This window comes from Rhincodon typus, chromosome 1 (genome assembly GCF_021869965.1).
Source record: "Rhincodon typus isolate 14 chromosome 1, sRhiTyp1.1, whole genome shotgun sequence".
Taxonomy (NCBI): domain Eukaryota; kingdom Metazoa; phylum Chordata; class Chondrichthyes; order Orectolobiformes; family Rhincodontidae; genus Rhincodon; species Rhincodon typus.
In genome coordinates, this window is record NC_063332.1 from 175,820,338 (window position 1) to 175,820,606 (window position 269).

Below are 269 nucleotides of genomic sequence, written 5' to 3' on the forward strand. Positions count from 1 at the left end.
GGGAGGCAGTGGTTAGGGTCTGGAATGTACTGTCTGAGAGTGTGGGGGGAGGCAGTGTTTAGGATCTGGGATGTACTGTCTGAGAGTGTGGGGGAAGGCAGTGGTTAGGATCTGGAATGTACTGTCTGAGAGTGTCGGGGGAGGCAGTGGTTAGAGTCTGGGCACTGTCTGAGAGTGTGGGGAGAGGCAGTGGTTAGAGTCTGGGCACTGTCAGAGAGTGTTGGGGGAGGCAGTGGTTAGAGTCTGGAATGTATTGTCTGAGAGTGTGG

General features: G+C 55.0%; 1 protein-coding gene across 1 annotated transcript in view; it reads left to right on the forward strand.

Annotated features, from left to right (window-relative positions):
- LOC109922669 (broad substrate specificity ATP-binding cassette transporter ABCG2-like) overlaps positions 1-269 on the forward strand; it is a 29,315-nt gene that overhangs the window by 25,125 nt on the left and 3,921 nt on the right. The window lies entirely within an intron of this gene.